The sequence below is a fragment of the Fukomys damarensis genome, unplaced genomic scaffold (genome assembly GCF_012274545.1).
Source record: "Fukomys damarensis isolate Sample0158 unplaced genomic scaffold, DMR_v1.0_HiC HiC_scaffold_16, whole genome shotgun sequence".
Lineage (NCBI taxonomy): Eukaryota > Metazoa > Chordata > Mammalia > Rodentia > Bathyergidae > Fukomys > Fukomys damarensis.
In genome coordinates this window covers 135,136,097-135,144,021 of record NW_022900928.1, presented here as the reverse complement: position 1 = coordinate 135,144,021, position 7,925 = coordinate 135,136,097, and the positions used below count along the sequence as shown (strand labels likewise).

The 7,925-nt window shown below is 49.5% G+C and overlaps 1 long non-coding RNA gene across 1 annotated transcript in view; it reads right to left on the bottom strand.

The window, feature by feature from the left end:
• Nucleotides 1-207: 207 nt before the first annotated feature.
• Nucleotides 208-7,925, bottom strand: part of LOC104875596 — an 8,826-nt gene continuing 1,108 nt past the window's right edge. Inside the window, exons 2-3 of the long non-coding RNA XR_784112.1 lie at nucleotides 5,510-5,613; nucleotides 208-357 (exon numbers count right to left, since the gene is read on the bottom strand). This is a non-coding gene — a long non-coding RNA (uncharacterized LOC104875596). The remainder of the gene's footprint in view (nucleotides 358-5,509; nucleotides 5,614-7,925) is intronic.

Genomic DNA, 7,925 nt, shown 5'->3' with positions numbered 1-7,925 from the left:
TGGGCAGTGAGAAGACAGATGAGGGAGGCTGTGGCATCCCAAGCACCTGGAGACAGGGCAGGGCAGTATGTTTACCACAGGGCCTGCGTTAAACAGCAGGCCAAAATCTCCTGACTAAAAGCTGGGCAGGAAAGCATTAAAACAGCTGTCTCTGAGTGGGATATTTTGTTTGTTTTTCTGTATGTTCCAAGTTTTCTGCAGTGGTGATGTATTTCTTTGAGAATAGGAAAAAAAATCTTTTTCTCTTAAAAGATGAACGCTGGAACTCGCGAGGACTCACAGTCACAGGGCCGAGACAGCAATTTGGCCACATGCCCAGGCAGTCACTTCCTGGCCACAGCAACTGTGTGGAGCAGCCTGTGGCGAGAGAAGCATTTAATGGCCTGAAACCAGTGGCTCATGGGTTTAGACCAACAGAACTCATAAATCTCTTCAGTTGATGTTTAGGTCATGCAGGACCTGGCTTGTGAACCTGGGTTATATCTATCATGTCTACAGTGCCAGAAATTGGAGTAGAGAAAAATTTCCATTATTTGTTAATTCATTAAAAATTGATAATAACAGAATCATTACATGTTAGCACTGACACCATTATTATTATTTTTTTTTGAGACAGGGTCTCACTGTGTAGCCCAGGATGGCCTCGAACTCACGGCAATTCTTCCTCCTCAGCCTCCCGAGTGCTGGGAGTACAGGCGTGCACCACCACGCCTAGCCTGATACCATATATTGAATGAAAAATATAGCTATGTGTTCTAAAACAAAAAAAGAAAAGCAACACTTTTTAAAATCAACATTTTTGCAAATTTCTTTTGTGTCTGGCTTGATAATGCCTGGCTAGATTTACAAACTCTTCTGCAGTCACTCTGTTGCTATATTTTATGTAAGCTGATGTATACAAAGAAAATCTGACCTCACGCAGATTTATAGTCAGAAAAGTGAGAAGTATTTCAACAGAATTTTTAGATAATTGTGGATGTCATTCTTTGATATCATATTAAAACTTGACGTCAGAGACTTGATTAGGTAAAATGAAGAATCCAAAGCATATCAACAATTTTTTCTTTTTTTTTTTTTTACATGAAAACCCACTGGTCCATTTTGCGATGTGAACAGATTTTTTTTTTTTGTACCAGGGATCAAACTTAGGTTCTTGGGCTTGCGAGGCAGGGCAGGTGGCGGAACCGCTGAGCTAAATCCCTAGCCCTTGAACAGATTTTTATACTAAGATTTTGTAAAACCATGCTGGAAAGTTCTGTTTGCTAACTCACGGATATTCCCAAAGGGGATGAATCTCATGACATTAAGAATCACATCCAGAAATAACAGCCCAACCCATCAGAAGAGCCCCTAAGTGTTGGGACTTTATCGTGCTTTGGTGCAAGTTTTCCAAAATTCTAATTTTTGCTTGACATGTGAATTTTATCACTGGCAGCAGGTCCTGAGAGTTTCTTTTCCTGAATTCAAGTTGCATTTCATTTGGTAGGGTCAGCTGCCTCATCTCTGAGACACAGCCGGGCACCCTCTACTCAAAGAAGGAGAGGTTTCATTTGGCTCATGTTTTAAGGGGATTTAGTCTATGGCCAACTGGCTCCAAGGCAGAAACATTGCAGGGGAGCCTCATGGTAGAGCAAGGCTGCTTAGCTTATGGTGACCAGGAAGCAGCATCCTCTTTCCTACAAATGACTTGGATTTATCCTTCTTTATGGCAGAGTAGTGCTCCATTGTGTGCAGACCACATTTTCTTTATCCAGACCTGTCGATGGACACAGGCCCCTTCTAAGATTTAGCTATTGTAAATTGTACTGCTATAAACATGTGTGTGTGTGTGTGTGTGTGTGTGTGTGTGTGTGTGTGTGTGTAATATGTTGTCTTTAACGCTTTGGGAAAGATACCTAGAAGGGAACGAGCTTGGTGAAATGGAATTTCTGGTTTTAGTTGTTTGAGGACTCTCCATACCGATTTCCCCAGTGGGTGTACTAGTTTACATTCCTGCCAACAATGTAGAAGGGTCCTTTACAAGGCTACTTAGTGAACAGCTGGGAAAAATTACTGCAGACATTTCAGAACACCTGTGAGTTCGCCCAGTGTTGGGATGACACCAGGAGCAGTGGCAGGGCCTCTCGGGGACAGCCACTAGAGGAGGGAGGTAGAGTCAGGACCTGTGGAGTTCAGGGCCAGGTTTCAGAATGGACTTCCAGAAAACTGATAAGAAATTCACCAGGGATGAGGTAGCCAAGACTAGGCAGAAGAGTCTCAGACACAGACCTCAGGGCTGTTTTACTTCAGTGCAATTCAGGGACCATTGGAGTTTTCATTGGCTCCACCCTTTGGGAAGAGCTAACTTTGATGTCAGGGTGGTGTCTGCTATCTTTTCTCTCAGATGTCATTATCAGTTGTGGCTACTGTAATGCTGTGTAGCAGAGCACCCTAGACTCAAAGGTGTGCAGGAGAAGCACTGTTCCCACACCCAAGGGTCTGCAGGTCCCCCAAAGTCTTAATGATCTGGGATAGGCTGACCTGGAGGTTCTGCTTCTCCTGCCAGTTGGGTGAACTTGGCTCCTCACTGAGGGCTGGAATCCAACCTGTTTTGTGTGGTTCACCTGGGGACTAGGCTGAGGACATGACAAATATTGGAGAGTACTTGTCTCAGATGAGAAACACAGCACATCTGCTAACCTGTGGAAGTGCATTTAAGCCCTTTGCTTATATACAGTCAGATAATTTTCCACTGGTCACAGAAGTTCTGTGGGTGAACTCCACACTGATGGACAGGGATGTGCATCCTATGCACAGGTGAGAGGAAGGGGATAAATGTTTGCCAACTCATAATCCAAGCTTCAGCCAAGTCCCATCAAACATGTCATTGGTAATTGTGATGCACCAACTCGACTTGTGTAAGGACCACTTTGAAGATTGGTGAAACTCCGGGTGTGTCTGGAAGACTGACACACAGGCCAAAAACTGATGAGGCAAGACCCATCCTGGATGTGGACTCCACCAACCAATAGGTTTGTGTTTTAGATGGGGAAAGAAGAAGAAAGTGTTCCCCTTTTCTTCATTGGAGGAGCTCTGGACTTTGCCACTGTCCTTGGACATTTGTCTCCAGGCTTCCTGTGAACTCTTTAGCCTTCCAATGCAGACCCTTTGGCTTTCCAAAATGGAGCTGCACCAGACTCTATAGAGAGAGTCAGCCCTTTGACCTTCAACTGGACCCTCTACCCCTCCAGCCTTCAGATCACTTTGCATTCTTCCTTTGCGAGCCTACCCGGTAAATTCCTTGTATAAGCATATGTGTATATTTTATATTATATTTGTTCCTCTAATGGACCTCACTGCATCCTAACTGATGCACTACACCATTTGAAAGGACCTGAAAGCGTGGTTGTGTCAACAGATGCCCCTCTATGTTGCTTTGAATCAGTCTAGGTGAAGGGAGGATTCTGGAATGGGACCTGGACTAGAGCAGGTGATAAGGTGTTCTACCTGTCCACTTCATCTTGAAGCACAAAGATGAGCCTATGTAGAGCTGGCCCATTGGCGGCTGTACTCTTATGGAACAAGGACCATGGACCTGGTCCAGAGGAGGCTGCAAGCTGCTGATGTAGCACAACGGTGTTGGTCCATGGTTGGCTGAATTCTGGTGTGCAAGGTCACTGGAACTAGCCCATGAGCTGCCGAAGTCTGAGGGACAAGGACAATGTAACTGGTTGATGGGATGCTGAATTCTTAAGCACAAGGACGATGGAATTGCTCCATGGGATGCTGTATTCTGCTGGCATGAGGGCAATGGGACCTGTCTGTACTAATCACTTTTCTCATTGCCTGGCCACAATACTCAACACCCACAGCTTAAATGAAGAGAAGTTTATTTTGCCTTTATATTTACACTCCATGCTCAACTCCAAGTCAGAGGCAGAATTGTCATGGCAGAAAGGCATAGCAGAGGAGATGCTGTCCACAGAATGGTGGTCAGGAAACACAGTGAAGGGAGGGTCTGAGGAGGGAGATATGCCCACCCGCTGTGAACTTACCAGTAGATTATTTTACTAATGAGTTCAGCACCTCCATGATCCAAGCCCCTTCCAAAAGCCCTGTCTGTGAGTGCATGAGCCCTCTGGGGGACTTTCTTGATCTAAACCATAACATGGTCCATGAGACGCTGAAGACTGCTACAAGTCTCCTGAAGTCTGGTACAAGGTTAATGAAACCAGTCTGTGGCTTGCTACACTCTTTTGGTGCAAGGTCCAGAAACTGGTCCATGGGAAGTTGAGATCTGGCTCATGAGTTGCTACCATCTGTTGGTATGAGGGCACTGTTAATGGCCTATGGGATGCTGTCATCTGATGGAAAAAGAAGGCAATGTCCATGGGATGCTGAATTATTAAGGAAAAGGACAATGGACTGGTCCATGGGATGCTGCACTCTACTAGTAGAAGGACAAAGGAACTTGTCTGTAGGATGCTGAACTTTGATGTACAAAGGCAATGGAAAGGGTCTATGGAATTTTGCAGTCTACTGGAACAAAGACAATGGAATGGGTTCATGGGATATTGCTCTCTGATGGAACAAGGACAATGGAATGGGTCCAAGGTATACTGTCCTCTGATGGTACAAGGACAATGGAACGAATCCAAGGGATGCTGAACTTTGCTGGTAAAAGGACAATGGAACTGGCCCACGGGATGCTGCAATCTGTTGGAATCAGGGCAAAGCACAAGTCCATGGAATGCTGCCCTCTGATGGAACAAGGAGATGGAAATGGTCCATGGGATGCTGCAGTCCTTTGGAACAAGGACAATGGAACTGGTCCATGGGATGCTGAGCTCTTATGGTCAAGGATAATGGAACTGTTCCATGGGATGCCACCAGAGAGATGAAAAAGGACAATGGAAGCAGCTGGTCATTCCAGGGACATCAGCTGTGTATCTGGATACCTAATGAGTAGCAGGTGAACAAGGGCACCAAAATGTGCAGACCGTTCATAGTCCATGATGATAGTACACAGGGATTCCCTCCTGGTTTCTGGCTCCTTGCTTCCCTCTGGATTTGGTGACAACTCCTCATGGGCCCACCTACATGTGTCTCTAGCCTCATTGCCTTAGTTCTCTTTGCTGGGACAAAATATCTGACACCTACAAATTAAAGGAAGAAAGGCTTGCAGTTTGTAGAGGTTTCAGTTGATGGTCAGCTGGCTCCCAGGCAGGACAACATGGAGAAATAGTCCACAGCAGGACAGGCAGGAGGCAGTGAGTTTCCCTTCTTCCTTCCCTTTTTATTCCATCCATGCTACAAGTCTCTTGGTTGGTGCTGTCCACTCCCAGAGTGGGCTTTCCTTCCCTCTTCAGTAAATTCATCATCTACAATCAGAACTGTGCTAACCAGTCAGACTAAGCCAGCATCACACCCACAATCCAGTCACTTCCAACAGCCCCACCTATGAGCACATGAGGCTTTGGGGGACATCTAGATATAAGCCACGCACTTCTCACTACTACTTCAAACTTACCCTTCTTCCCAAGGATATGGAGGACAAGCTCATGGAGCTCCTTGAGGGATGTGTCCCCTTCTGTAAGACTCCAGGTAGAATCATGTCTCCCTCAAATTGGGTTCCTGGAGAGGCAGTGTGTGAATAATTCACCTTTGCACTTCCCAGCACCTGACACTAGAAGTGTTCATGGAACATGCAAATTACAATACCAATAAAAAGATGATGTCAAGAATGATCAGGCACTCGTCTAAGTTGGGGATCTTAGTCATCAATCATTGGTTGTTGCTGGTAGATGTCTGTTAACTCTCAGAGAGAAAAAGAAAAACTGAACTAAATGTCTAGTCTTTGCCAATTTTCCCAGTGTAAAGCTCCCCCAAGGCCGATTTCAAGCTGACAGTGCAGGCCAGGGACAGGCATGGAGCCAGCTCACGGAGTTGGCATTGGTGGCCTGGCACATGCAGGACATCCTGCCTGGTCATCAGGCTGGAGCAGTTCCTCCTCCTGCCTCAGGGCCCAGGCATAGGAAAGTGCAGGTGAGGCCTAGCCTGTTTCGTGCTGACTCAGAGGGACAGGACTGCAGAGGAGAGGTCAGGAGGCTGCTCTGAGTGGCTGCCATGCTGGTTCACAGACCCTGAGATGTGAGGACAGAGAAGGGGCTGAGGGTCCTGCAGCTCCTCTGCTGCTGCCTCAGTGCCCTGCAGCTAAGAGAGTCACCATCGCCCCTCCTGCAGCTGGAGTCTGGGCTCCTGGGAGCTGAGCCACCCTCCACTCCTCCTGCAGGCCTTTTTCTCACCCTGGTAAGTGGGGACTCTGCTTTCCATGCCTCCAGCCATCCCCACCTGTGTCCCTGGCATCACCAGTCTTGTGGCACCCTAAGGGCCCAGCAGCAAACCCCGGCTGGGTGTCTGTGCAGGGCTGGGACAGTGGCGGGGCTGCTGGGGGGCCCAGGGTGGGGTCCTCCTGTGGATGCAGATGTCCCCACTCCCTGAGGGTCGCCAGCCCCAGAGCGCTGTCCTGGCGGCACGGGAAGGCACTCAGGTGGGGTCTGGACCATAGAGCAGGATAGACCCTGGGAGGCTCCCTGGCAGGCAGGTAGCGGGTCTGACCCCTGGGACCTGCTGTGTGGTAGGAAAGGGACACGTGCTCTGACAGCAGATGATCACAGGTATGCAGTGGGTGTGAGCTCAGTGCTGGGGGTGGAGGCAGAGCACAGTAGCGGTGCCCCCTTAGAAGCGGAGCCTGGGGTCCATCCTCAAACTATCGCCCTGCCTGGGTGAGATGGGGCCTCTCCCTTGCTCTGCACCTTTATTCTTTGTAGAGCAGAGTGGATTCTATTTCCTGTTGTGGGACTGAAGTGCAACACTTTGTCCCCTGGGACTGACAGATGTCCCTCTGGAGCGGCACAATTCAGAGACACTGACTGGCATCCCACTGAGTGGCTTCTGGGATGAGAGCCAGGGCTGGCCCAGTGGCCAATCAGCTTGTCCACACCCTGTGATAGGCCAGGGCAGCTTGGCTCTGACCAGGCTCTACATGGTCCCTCTCTGGGCTCTTGTGGACAGCCTCCTCTCCTGCCCACCTGCCAGGGTGGCCCTGCCCTTGGTGGACCAGAGGAATGAAGTCTTGGGCCTCCTAGGGACCCTGAGTGCTCTTCCCAGGGCTGCAGGACATACAGAGCTGCCAGCTTCCCAGGACTCTGGGTGGGCAGGCACCAGGGCCACCGGGTGTTCTCCTGGCATTGCCCTCTGGCCTCTGCCCAGGTCCAGGGTGGCCCCTGACCCCAGGGCCGGGCAGAACTGTCTTCTCCCAATTTTCCCAGCATGGTGAACACTGTGCCCCTAGGTGTCAGGATCGTTGGATCAGGCACTTAGACCCTGGGAAACACCAGGGTTCCCTCCAGACAGTGAGGGTTGGCAGTGGCCTGAACTCCTCTGCCCTCTGCTGTTCCCGAGCCCCCTCTTGCTGTGGTCCTGTCTACAGGGCCATGCCTGACCCCCTGCACCCCTCTTGCTTTCCCGGGTGTTCCCACTGGCCCTGCCTTGTGCTCCCAGCTCAGCTGTTGCACCCCATCCACATGGAGGGTGTCTGCTGAACGACCCGGTGCTGGATGTGTGCACGAGTGGCCGGGGAGAGGTGCTGGCCGGTGTGGGAACCAGGGAGTCATCGCTGGCCTTGCTCAGCCTCCAGAGTTCTGGGTTTAAAAGATGTGCACCACCATGCTCAACTTCAGCTCAAAACTCTAATAGTGGCAAATCCACCATGGGTCATGATGGGCACCTCCTCCTGTGGAGGAGGAAGGGCAGGCAAGAGAGGAAGCTGCCTGTCTGCAGCTCCATGTTCTGGCTCCATGTTCTGCAGAGCTGTTTTGTAGGTCTGCAAGGGAATGAATGGGAAGACCCTGGGGCAGAGATGGTCACCTGGCCTCCTCCAGCCC